Source organism: Nannospalax galili, unplaced genomic scaffold (genome assembly GCF_000622305.1).
Source record: "Nannospalax galili isolate Female #2095 unplaced genomic scaffold, S.galili_v1.0 scaffold654, whole genome shotgun sequence".
Classification (NCBI taxonomy): domain Eukaryota; kingdom Metazoa; phylum Chordata; class Mammalia; order Rodentia; family Spalacidae; genus Nannospalax; species Nannospalax galili.
Genome location: NW_008335971.1, coordinates 1,166,696 through 1,179,905, shown reverse-complemented (window position 1 = coordinate 1,179,905; position 13,210 = coordinate 1,166,696).

Here is a 13,210-nt window from a genome sequence, read left to right as displayed (position 1 = left end):
TCTCCACATTGATGTAGTGTTTCATGCATTCATTCATTCATTCATTCATTCATCTTTACTATTTTCATTTTGGTCTTTATGAGTCAGGGTCTTCTGTTAGCCTCTGCTAACCAGACAATTTAGTTACTTGTTGTATAGACCTGGCTAGCCTCTATCTCATAGAGATCTGCCTGTCTCTGCCACTGAATGCTGTGATAAAGGTGTATACTGCCTCAAACAGGTAGATATTAGGATTTAAAAAATATTTTTATTGTGACTGGAGAGATGTCTCATAGGTTAACAGCATTAACTGCTCTTGCCCAGGACTGAGCTCAATTCCCAGCTCCCTCAGGGTGGCAAACAATTGTCTGTAACTCTCATTCCAGGGAATCTGAAACCCTCTTCTGACCTCTGTGGGCATTGAATAACATGGGTGAATTTACATGCATGCAGGTAATACACTCATACCCATAAAATAAAGATAATTACTAAAATATTTAAAAATATTTTATTGATTTGAGAATTTCATTCATTGTTGTTTTAACATATTCAGACCCCCTTCCTCTACTTCCACATTACTGCCCACCCAAACTTCATCTCCTCTGTTATGATTTATCTTTTTTTAAAAAGCCAATCCTGTCTAATGTTTCCCAAATGCTCTTGGATGTGAGTCTAACTCTTGGAGTCTGGTCAACCTACCAGGCAACAGACTAGTAAGGAAAATTGACTCTTCTTCTCCAAACTCCTATCAAGTGCCAATAGATCTTCAATAAAGTCTTGGCCTTTCTGCCCACGTCCCTCATCCATGCAGGGCCCCTTCTGGCTTGGGTTTGCACAGGTCTTGTGCGTGCTGTCATAAATGCTGTGGGTACATTTGTATAAACACCCTGTGGTGTTCAGACAACACCTTTTTTGTATTCATTTAATGCTTCTGGTTGTTACAATGATTTCACTTTCTTTTGCACAATGATCTCTGAGTCTTAAGAGAAGGTGTGATATAGGTGCCCCATTTAGAGCTAAGCATGCTACAGAATCTTATTCTGTACACATTGACCATTTGTGAGTCTCTCTGTTAATTGCCGTTTGCTTCAAGGAAATCTTCTCTGGTGAAAGTTGAGAGATGTACTAGTCTATAGGCATAACAGTAAGTCATTATGAGTCAGGTTAATACCATGTCTTTTTAGCCAAATGATAGTGGTAGATTCTCTCGCCAGTGAATTGTCTAGCCCAGGTTCTTGGCCATGATAATAATTTCAGGTATGGAATCCCTATTGTGAAGGAGGCCTTAACAACAAGTGGAAAATTATAGATTACATCCATAATATTTGTGCCACTATCACACCAGTGTACGTATTTTGCCAAACCAGTTGTTATTGTAGCAATCAGGCTTAAGGAGATGCAACTTATGTTTTATAGGATGAGAAGTTTTTATAGATGAATGGTAGTGATGTTAACACAGGCAAATGAATGAAATTATTATCAACTAACTGTAATTTCAAAATATTGCAATTGCAAATTTTCAGAACTTCATGATTCTGTTACTTCAGAAATAATGTTATCAACTGATGAACAGTTACTTTTCAGATGAGACCATTCATGCCATGAGGAAGTCACACCTTACCAGATGTGCCAATAAGAGACCTCCTTTGGAGTGACAAGCATGGGGTACAGCACTCATTAAAAAAATCTTCTTTTTGCAAAAGGTGGAAGCTACTGTAGAGTTGCACATCTAGGCAGACACAGAGAACATACATCTAGGAAATGCCCAGTACTAGGTGACAAACATCTGTAGTCGAATCTCTACAGCCAAGGCTCATGGAACATAGGGGAATAAGGAGTAGAGAGAGGGCTAATGAACCCCACAACTCTCACCAGTGAAGCTTCCATGTATATCAGAATGTGATGCACACAGAAGGCCACAACTCTCCAAGTTTTAGAGAATAAGAGATTGTTGAGTGTAGGGTGAGATTCCAATATGTGACCTCACCAACCCACGGCTCAAGGCCCATTGCAGAAGAGGAGGCTGGAAGACTGTAAGAGCCAGGGCTGGTTCATGAACATGAAGATGGTGAAGTCTTCCAGCCCACTGGAGGCTTGCTCATCTGAGCCTGCAGCAGCAGTGGCATCAAACTCGAAACCCATGTCAGCTCAAGTAAACAAGGGCCCAAAGGGAAGGGGAGAAATAGGTGGTGGGCCAGTACTAGATTGAGAACAATTTGAGACTGATTGCACTGGGTGAGGGAGAGTACGACTTACATATGACCACTGGATGGGCTGACTGGACTCCAGTGGATGCATTTACACTGATCTGGGTACAAACACCTGAATGAGTAGAGCTCAGCATGTATGGCAGAGTGCATAAGGTTCAGTAGGGAAATGGGGGAGGCATGGAAGGGGGAGGGGTCTGGATTTGAGTGATAAATGCTGTATGAAATTTTAAAATCTCAATAAAAATATTTTTATTTAAAAAAAGACCTGAGATTTATGAGATGGAAACTGTCATCATAAAGAATCAAATTTCTTAATATATCTTATTATTCTCTACATAGGCACCCAAACATCCTTGGTTAAATATTTTTTGTTTTTTTTTTTTTTGTTTGTTTCTTTGTTTTCTAAATCTACACTAATATACACTTCTCTAGAAGAACAAAACAAATAGAATGAATATACATTACAAAAAGGGATTTATTAGATTGACTTACAAGACACAGACTGAGTGTTATGCTCTGCATGCTGGAGAGGGTGAAAACACAGGTGCTGCTCAGTCCATGATGCTAGGTAGAAGCATCAGAAAACCCAATCTAGTTAAAAAGGTTTGGTGAGTTCCTGACGAGCCCCTGGTCTTCAGTCTATGTTGCAACTCTGCATGAGGGTGTTGTCCTCTCTTTCAGTCCTTCCTGGAATTGCCTTCACAGAACTATGTGTCAATATCTCTCAATTGATAGCTAACAAAATAAGTTCACTATCAAGATTAATCATCACATAATCATGAGAATGATTTTTTTAAAAAGCCTTTATTGCCTAATAACACTTAATAATCAAACCCTGTGAGCTTTATGTATATCCTATCATACATGCCTTGGTAGAAGATCAGGTATTTTGCCCTAAATGGTGTATATTCAGTAGGTGTTGATATATGAGAGGCCAGGTTCTTCTGTTTCAGTTTTCCCAGAAACTAAATCAGGCCTTTCAAGCAAGAGGAAAATATTTACCATGAAACTATTTCTTTCTCAGACATTCCAGAATTTGCCTTTTCAATGACAACCAACACTTCTACATTCAACATGCTTGATATTTATCATGCGCTTGCTGAAATAAAACAAATATTTATGGTTGATTTTGGTGTTTTATCACAGGGAGTTTGCTGTCAGTGATTTTGCACTCCATTAGGTCAGTTGCAAGCTATCCATTTCTTTTGCCTAATTTTAAGAACTTTATGCTTCTGTTCCTCTTTCCAATATAGTAGACCTTGTGAATTTATCTTCTGTGTCTCAAGTTTCTATCAGTTTCTTGTACACAAGACAGATGAAAATGATTGTGTTTAATCCACTTTGCTCTCTTGCTGATAGTAACCTATATTGATCATAATTAATTATTTCCTCTGTACTACTTTGTTCTTTTTTATTATATTGAATTATTTTCTGTTTTCTGAATTTGCTCCCTGAACCTTAGTTCATACCATCTATTTCTCTCATAATATTCTTTATTTTAAGGTTTAATTACTTTGTGTGGGAGTATGTGTGTGTGTGTATGTGTGCATATATATATATATATATATATGTGTGTGTGTGTGTGTGTATGTATGTGCTTGCATATCCCTCTTGTGCCCATGTGGAGGTAAGAAGACAGCTTAAGGAAATTAGCTCTAGTCTTCTACCTAGTAAGTCCCGTTGCCTTAAATTACAATGAGAAAAACGTGTATTTGTTACAGGAATAGAGTTTGTATATATTTGTGTGTGTCTGTTTCATTGCCTCAAAATTTTTGTTAGGGTATCAATAACACTGCATGCTCATGTTTATAAAAAAATACTGTGAACAAATCTTAGAAAAAAGTAATACTTGAGTAGGTATCACTTTCTTACCCAAGGTAAAGTGAAAGTGCTGTTTTCTTATGCATTTGAAAAGAAATTTCAAAATTTGCAGGGAAAATTAATTTTCATTGTACAATAATAAAATAAAATTTAAAAGTCATTTTACTTATTTAAAAATAATTTATTATTTGTTAACTTGGTGATATTGATTAACTTGCCTATGCCATAGCCATAATTCCAAATAGAGAAGATATAGAGTGCAGGTATATGAAAAGTGTTGAGGGCTTTTTATTTTTTGAATATATAAAGAAAATAAATTATTGATTAACTTTTTGATTTTATAGATAAGAAAGAATATTTAAAACAGTAATAGGTATGTGATTATATATTTATATACAAAACCATATTTTTCTTTTTTAAAATAATTTATTGAGAATACCATATATGCATAAAAGGTGTTTTGTTCAAATCCATGCCCACTTCCTCCCCTCCAACTCCTCCCATATCTCCCAATCACTTTTTTCTTATAACTTAATGTACTCTTTCTTCTTCTTTCATTGATTTTTTTATGGGGCTTTTGGATACTCTAACATTCCCCCCTCTGAAGAGGTAACCCTAAGATATTTTAAGGATTAAATACAAGCTCCCAAATATTTTCAACATTTTTGGACTTTGGAATGGAGTATGTTGCTAAGAGGCCCAAGGACATTGCGGGTTTTAGCCAAGAAACCAGCTACTTTTGGGGGGGGGGTCTTTTTACCCTAACTGCCTAGCCAATTCCTATCTACTATCCTTATCACACAATCCTCTGAAGAGGTTACCCAAATTGCCAATAGGGAATTGGGACACAGACCACTCTGGCTTCTTCCGTGTTGAACAGGGATGTAGGGTGAGGCAATTGGAGTGCCCCTTCAGTGGGTCTGTCTAAAAGACTCCCAAATTGCATAACTCTCATTTCTATGGGAAAAAGAAAGTCCTTGAATCTTGAATAGTAGATGTGAAGGAGAAGTAAAGACAAGAGTAATTAGTTTTACAAGTTCTAAACAGGGAAGTAGAAAAAAGAAAGAACAAGGCAATTTTCAAGTGTTCATATAAGAGTCGATTGGAATTTCTTGACAAGGGCTTCCAGAAGCATCCCTCAATTGGGTACCACTTCATTTTTCTTTTGCCTTCCAAGGCTGGACTCTAGAATGATGGATTCAGGATTTGCTTTCAGGTATTTTGGTAACTGTTGGAGTGGTTAGAATCAGTGTCAGTTCTTTCTCAAAGGCTTCTAGATAAGGGGAGAAAACAAATTATCCATCATTTTAGAACAATAGCTGGTTGTCTCCCTTAGCTACAGGTGGGCACTACAGTACTGGAGACCAAGATTGGAAGTCTTACACCTAAGCAGCACTTTCTGATTAGGAAACAAATCATCAATGAGAAATTGCCTAAATAACTTTTTATATAGACTTAAGCCTAATGCCTGGAAAGTGTAATCCCTTGAACTCTTTTTTAAAAGTTATTTTATTTTTATTTTATATGTATGCGTGTATGGCCTGCATGTAGGTAAGTGCATGCATATTGTGCAATGCCCTTGGAGGATAGAAGAAGCTGTTGGATCCCCTAGAACTGGAGTAACGGACAGTTGTTAGTTGTCATGTGGCTATCGGGATTCGAACCTGGGTCTTCTGCAAGAACAACCAGTGTTCTTAACTGCTGAGCCATGTCTTAAGCCCAGTCCCTTGAACTCTTAAAGAAATATACTGATGACTTTACTCTCTGGTTATACTTTCCTTCTGGGCATTTAAGACCATACAGTTGGCCCAAATAAATCAATTTATTTTTACACTTAAAGTCATTTGAGGATCGGTTCCTCAGGGGTCGAATGGGCTTCGGAGGAGCACCTGACTCCTTTCTTTTACCAGTTCCATCTATATGAAGATAAGTCAAAGGCCCTGCTCTACCATGTCTGGCTTTACTTGGAAGCATGAATGAGATGTTTTCTCTGAGTTGACTTTCTTCTTTGTAGAGGGGACACTGGTTCAAATACACCTTGTCGGGTCTCCATGTACTCCCTGAACAAGGACACAGGTGACTCACCACAGTCACAGGACATTTTGAAAGATGTTGCATAGTCCCCTGTAAGTAGTTGACCTTGAAGGGCAAGGAGCAAAAACTGTCCTTTACGTCCCTCTGAGCATATTAGTACAGACCTCAAACTATGGCTGTTAAACATCCAATAAGGTAAGTTCCACCAGTCTGGTACTTTTACTTATCATGTGCTATGTAGATATTGTTTGGGTAAAAAACCCAAATACTCTCAGATAAACCTTGAAAAAAAAATATATATATATATATTCCTTAAACTAATTGTCTAAACTATGACCATAGAAAATTTAAGATTATGTGTATATTATTTTTGTCTCATACTTTATATATCATAACAAACCTATACAGATTGTCATCACTTATTAGGCTTTCTCATTTTTCTAGTTTGGAAAATATCTTCATTCCCATATCCTTTTAACATCTTCTACATTTTCATTTTTTTTAAATAATTATGAGATATAATAGCATTATTAACAAATTTTCTCTCTGTTGTGAGACTTCTTTTCCTGGGATTCTAAGCAATGCTTATTCCCTTTTATGGTTCTAGTGTCAAACCAATATTTGATTAAAGTTTTACTGGGGAAGCAATGAATTTGTTGAACTTACTTACCAAGATAACTGAGGAGTTGTTGAAGTTTATGTATGACCAGAGGGCATGTACACTAGTTAGCCTGTACCCAGCATGGGTCATGCCTTCTCTTCCTACCCTTCCTCAGATTGTATATTTTAGCCCTACCCAAATCCAAGAGTCCATGTGTGATTAGGGCCAAATTACATATAGTTGGCTAGGAAGAGTGGCTGAACAATCCGGTGAGGGTCCAGTGACCTTGCTTTGCCTTCCTTTAATGGATGAGCACAACATTCAACAAGCCCAATTGTGAAGATGCTTAGCTTTGAGGCTCAAGTGAAATCGTGATGATGGTAGGTATTTCATGCAGAAGAGACTCCTATATAGCATTATCATATTAAGGGGACCCCCACATGTAGGCAGGATGGGGGCTCTTAGGCAGTCCTCTGCGTTTTCAGGTCCTCTGTCAAAGGGAAGCCAGAGGGAAGCCAGAACTTGGAGCTCTCAAAAACCATATTTTTCTATAAAAGTCTACTTGTTAAAAATACTTGGTTATTAAATAAATAATTTAAAAAAAAAAGTATTTCACCTTGAGATTGCCAAAGGACTCTATCAGCTTTACAGTCTGGGTGTGTTTTGTGAGATAGACAAGTAGGAAGCAGGCAGATCACGTGACACACTCAGTGCTGGTCTGCTGTACACTTCCGTTTCCCTAAGACGAATCCTCCTGAGACTTTGCTCCAGCTTGTCTGAAAGCTGGGTTGTGGTGACGGTGCTATCATTCTCATAGAGGTATTTGCGAGGAACAGAGATCTGCTATAAAAATTAAGTAGAAACAAGAAATGTCTTTGTATGAGTATAAATTACTGCCAGACTAAATTTTGTTTTTCACTAGATTAAGAGGACCAGAAAGCAAAGAGCAAAGAAAGATGAGGCCTAGGAGACTGCGGATTATAGACCCTGTCATGAATGACTAATGAAAGTTGTATGGCTTTTCGGTGCTGCAGAGAGGGCACTGTGGTTAAGGGTACTGACTGCTCCCGTAGAGCACCCAAGTGGTGGCTAATGTGGCTCACAATCTTCTGTAACTCCAGTTCCAGGGGATCCAGTGCTCTTCTGACTTCTTCAGGCATTGCGTGGGTGCACTTACATACATTCAGGCAAAACACTCATACACATAAAATAAAAAAAATAAAAATACTTGTCTACCATATAAGTATATCCCACCCTCTCCTTTTATGATTCCCTAAGGACAAAAGCAATAAAATTAATCTCCTTGACAACTATAATAATAACTAGTTGGTAACATGATAAATGCAGAGGCTGAAATCAGACAATAATGCAATGCATTTAAATATTTGCCACTTTTATTATTAAAACATATTACATATAAATATGAATGGTACAGCCCACTTAATTATAAAGCGGGACTTTAATGTTTGATTATCCAACAACCTTTAGCAAAAATCACTATAAAATTATTCTTGTAATTTATTTTAGTGGTTTAAAAAACATTCTAAAAATTTAAAAAGTAAAAGTTCCTGACACAAAGAAACCTATTTTGATTATATATATTTTCTGCCACAATTCTTTGTTGGCTCATTTGAAATATAGAACTCTTGAAATCAAGGCATTCTGAGAGCACAATACAAATTTAAGTATAACAAGCTGTGCATTATGTTTAATATTAAATTTGTTTATACCAAAAAAAAAGGAAGATGAAAATGCAACAAAACCAAGAGTAATACAAAAGATAATAAATAGAAACGTTAATTAGTTTGACTGACATGGACAGCCCATAACAAGGAGTATATAAGAAGTTGTCAGAAACTCAAACTCTTTATCTTGGCTTAATATCCATCCACCTTTTAAAAGTTTGCTTTCCAGATATTTGTAGAAGGCTCTACAAAAGCTCCTAATTTTGATATTCAGAGCTCTAGGATAAAACCTGATTTAACACGAATGACTATTTTCATGAAAATAGCTTTGGTTATAATGCTGATATTAAATGAATATATTGAATTTGATATTTAATATTTTTGATGGTTAATATTGAATGCAAACTTCACATGATGTAGTGTCACCTAGGAGATAAGTCTCTGGGTAAGCCTGTGAGAGATTATCTACGTTATGTCAAATGAGATTTATCAATTTACCTGTGGACCACACCACCCTATGATCTAAAGTCCTGGGGTGAATAAAAAGGAGAAAGTTAATTAAGCGGTAGCATTCATTGCTTCCTTTTTCCAGACTTTGCATAGAATAGGACCAGCATCCTCATGCTCCTGGTCCCACCATCATAAGCTACCACTCAAACCATAAGCCAAAATAAACCCTTCCTTCTTTAAGATGCTTTAGTCAGGAATTATGCCACAACATCAGGGACTTACTTGAACCAAAAAATTAATTACAGAGTGTTGCCAATGCTGTGATAATCTGTGTGGTTCTTAGTCCTTGTTTTCATGAAGAATGTGGGAGTTCATAATTTTAGAATGGAAAAGCTTTTGAATGGTGTAAGGAGAGCTTAGTATGTTTTTCTTTTGGGTGTTTGGATGAAAAGAAAGTGGAGAGAAATACAGAGAATTGAGGCCTGATTTATGAAGTTTCAAAGGAGAATGAAGACTCTATTGGAAACTATTCAGGAGAAAAATTTTCAAAATTTTTTATTTATTATTTTTATTTGTTGTGTATGAGTATATTGCTTGCATGAATATAAGTGCACTTTTGACATGCAGTGTCCACAGAGGTCAGAAGAGGGCTTTGGATTCCTCTGGAACTGGAGTTACGGATAGTTGATAGCCACCAAGTAGGTGCTGGGAATCAAACTCCAGTCTCTTGTGAGAGCAGCTAGTGCACAGAATTTGGTTATGTCCTATTTTTGTCCTGAGACTTTATAAAAAGTTGAATTAAAATTAATGGACTAAGTGCTTTGCTGGAGGAAATTTCAAGACATTATAGCATTCAGTTAGTGCAGTTACTGTTCAGTTTTCCTATTCAGGTAATAATGAGACAGCACAAAAAGACATGACACATGGGAGGTTTATCAAGGAAAGCTGTTTAAACAAGTTTGAATTTGAGGACAAAGGGAGTACAGAAGACAAAGCATTTGTTATTGTTAAAGAGAAATCTCCCTCTATTTTGGGTACAATAAAAAAGATGCCCTAAAGGCAAGACCCACCCATCAAAGGTTCCAGTTTTCCAAAAAGAAAATACACTGGAAAAGAGAAGTGATGAACTGAGAATGCCTCAGAATGGGTTATCTGCTCAAAACCAACTGCCCAGGAAGGTCATTTTACAGACGCAGCCACCAAAGTTTTTAGATCCCCCTAAAGTGGTTGTCCATGAGTTCCAGGCGACATCATTACATGGCAGGAATACCTGGTGGCATTGTGTGAGGGATATTGGTTTTGTAAATATGAAAGAGGAAAGACCAAAGGGGACATGACATCTTGCTCCATGGTCTCATAGAGTTTCTAAGGCCAAGAAATGTGTAGAAGGGTTGTCTTGCTTGCAAGGAGGTCCTGAGTGGCCACTATTGAGGCTATGAAGCTGAAACAATTTGCAGTGGAGACCTCAGTGTATTAGAGATTCCATGACAATGGGATATCTACTGAGGAAAGCTGTAGGCACTGAATGGAACTGGTCAAAGATTCAGGCAGTAGAGCTGGATGAGGCAGGTTTAGGTAATCTTTTGGGGGTAAATGAGATTCTGTCATAAGCTATAGATACTGGATACAGAGTTGCCCTGTAAGATTTGGTGTTTGGCTTACTGGGTTACAGGCTTTCTTTGATCTGATTATTACTTGATATGGCCCCTTCTCACCTCTGGAATTGCAATAATTGTGTCTTCTATATATAACTTCCTTTTGATATTATGGATGTTCACATAAAGATTATTCTCAGAAGAGAATCTTAAGTTTAGAACAGTGGTTGGAACTTTCAAAGACTATAGAAACATTTGAGGTGATTTTCATTATGTGATGGCCATGAACTTATGATATGCTTGGGTATGATGCTAGCAAGAGATGGAGTTGAAATGGTTAATATTGCCAACTTTACAGACACTGGAACACTGAGAAGTCAGGTCTCCGGGTATGCCTGGGGAAAATTAACCTAAACTATAAATAATGACACCCCAAAGACTGAGATTATAAACCAAATAAGAAAGAAAATGTAAGCTTAGCACTGGTATCTATCACACTCTGATTCCTGACTATGAATACCATGTGACCAGTAGTAGTCTCATGTTCCTAATGCTGTGGTATGCCTTCTATGATGGACTTCTCCTAAAACTGTGAGTAAGAATAAATCATTCCTTCCTTATTTTATTTGGTCACCTATATTGTTTTAGTAACCAGGGAAGTAACTATCTCTTCATACTAGTACAGAAAAAAATAATTAATATCAATTACAATAATCAACTACAGACAAAATAGACTGTTGATTTCCATAGGAAGAAGGAACATGTGACAGATATATTGCAAATGGACTTCTCTATTAGAGGAAAGTGAAGAAAATAATTTATAGAGATACAAATGCTCCTTTTTGATGAGTTAGAAACTCCAGTGACAGCAACTTGGGAATTCCTACTGATAATAACTTGGGTTTGATGTAAAGAAGGGCTGTTAGGTCACTCCAGATGGTCAGAGGAGGTGTATCAGAATGAAAGAAGTTGCTGGAAAGAATTTGTCACCATCAAATTATTTTTCAATTTATGACCTTCTTCAATATTGAAAAAAATGATGGAACCTTTACCTAAATGTCTGTATATGTTTTTATTTGGGGGGATTCCACTGTGAACTACTTGTAGAAAATTCACTGGAAAATATAGTCACAGGGAAGATTTTTCTGAAAAGAATTCTGATAACAAAGTAGTATATTAACCGATTGGAAAATGGAACTACAGAAAACAAATGACTTCTGTACCGTGAAAAACACCAGCATATCGTTGATGAAATAATATACAGAATGGATAAAAATTCCTTACCAACTATATATCTGATACAAGGTTAGTATCTATAATACACAAAGAACTAAAATCTTACCGGATTTAAGGTCTGCTTTGCATGACAGAGCTCATACCTCATATTGATATCAGGCCTATGAACATATGTTTGCACAGGGCACAGGGCATAGGGAGAGCGCAGTTTTTATTATGAAAAATGGGTATAGTAATAAACTGACGTTTATTGACATATTGTTATCCTTTTAGATTAATGCACCTATCAGCTCCTAATAAAGCAGCTTTCTTAGGCAGCAGATGATTAACATATAGACCCACAACTGGTCAACATGCAGAAATAAGAAGTTACAGACTGCTTATCCCTGAATAAGACATCTATATTTACTGCCTCCCAAGGCTCAGGGCTCAGGGGTCTTTGCAGAAGAAATGGAAAGATTGCAAGAGCCAGACGTGGTGAATGATGACAAAAAAACAAAGTTTTCCAGGAATCTGAGGAGTTACTCATATGAACTCACAGAAATGTTGACAGCATTCCCAAGTCCCATGTTATTTCAAGTCAGAAAAAATATCCCAGCATAGATATGGGAAAGTGGGTAAGAAACCTTAACCTTAACTGAGGAGTTTTTCACAACAAATGGCTGATGGAAGGGGGTTAGTTAGTTATATCTTTAGTGGAAAGATCTATTCTGAAGGCCATTTTGTGTGTGTGTGTGTGTGTGTGTGTGTGTGTGTGTATACATAAAGTATGGTAGAGTATATTTACTAATGGAGGTTCAGATAGTGGAAGGGATGTAAATATGATCCAAATATATTGTAAGAAATTTGAAAGAATTAAATAAAAAAAGAAAATACAACTTAAATCATAAAAGGAAATCCTGAACTACTTACTTCCTTAAAGATTGAATAATTGAGGCTGGAGAGATGGCTCAGTGGCTAAGAACACTGTTCTTGCAGAATACTGGGGTTTGAATCCCAGCACCCACATGGCAGTTAACAACTGTTCATAAGTCCAGTTCCAGGGGATCTGACAGCCTCTTCTATCCCCCATGGGCATTGCACCACATGGGTGCACTTACCTACGTGTAGGCAATACACGCATACAAATAAAATAAAAAGAATAAATAAAATATTAAAGATTCAACAATTGTTTTTTATCATGTCAGTTTCTTTGTTGCAACAAAGAATGCTCAATAGGTAGAGAAAATGGCATGTATTTTTCTGAGACTAAGTGACTGGTCTTAAATCACAAGCACATTCTAATAATTCTATGTCTTCTGCAGTGGAGTATCAATTTTCTGTGTTTTTCAATTTTAGGTGAAAACATGATACGTTAGATTAGCAATCCGAGGCCTCAAGTGTTCACAGATTTTTTTTTTTTTTGAGTAATTCGGAAGCCTCTAAAGTCTTGTTTCTCTCAGAATTAGAGCTGAGCCATATCCTCTATAAGACAGAGAACTACTATACCCTTAAGGACTTTATAGACTCAGACACATATTTTCAAGAAACACACCTTTCCATAAGAACCAGTTTTTTTTTTTTTTTTTTTTTTTTTTTTTTTTTTTTTCTTTATTCCTA